Source organism: Ammospiza nelsoni, chromosome 22, assembly GCF_027579445.1.
Source record: "Ammospiza nelsoni isolate bAmmNel1 chromosome 22, bAmmNel1.pri, whole genome shotgun sequence".
Classification (NCBI taxonomy): Eukaryota; Metazoa; Chordata; class Aves; order Passeriformes; family Passerellidae; genus Ammospiza; species Ammospiza nelsoni.
In genome coordinates this window covers 7,838,778-7,839,304 of record NC_080654.1, presented here as the reverse complement: position 1 = coordinate 7,839,304, position 527 = coordinate 7,838,778, and positions in this window count along the sequence as shown.

Sequence of the window (527 nt, the reverse complement as noted above, 5' to 3'; positions counted from 1 at the left end):
CCTGAGGGTAGTTATTTCCTTTGCCTTTCTTCTGAGTGTGAAGGACTTGTAAATATGGCTTTTATCCTTTGTGAGTCCCCCTTTCCTTCTTGTGAGCTAGCCTTTCCTTAATGTTTAATCCTTGTCAGTCTGCTTCTGGCCTCAGTCCTGTCAAAATCGCTCTGATCTTTAATGCAGCATCTTTCCTGTCAGACCCCATGAAGAAGAGGGTTTGGTAGTTCTCAAACAAAGAAATACTCAGTGTGCATGTTCCCAAATAGTAAAAGCTGTCTTTTGGGGCTTATTGGGTTCCAGAATCTCTTCTGTCAAGAAATTTCCTGTTGTTCCCTGCTCATTGGCAGATAGCAGAAAGCCTAAAGGGACAAATGATGTCATACCTATCCCAAAACTGCATGCACTTCATCACACCTTTTTGTTCATGCTTGAGAAGAATAGCGAAGTCTTAACACTGTTGATAATAACTTGTATTTATTATTAAATCACATTAGAAAGAACCTCACTTTTCTTTTAAGAAGCTGATTTTTGGG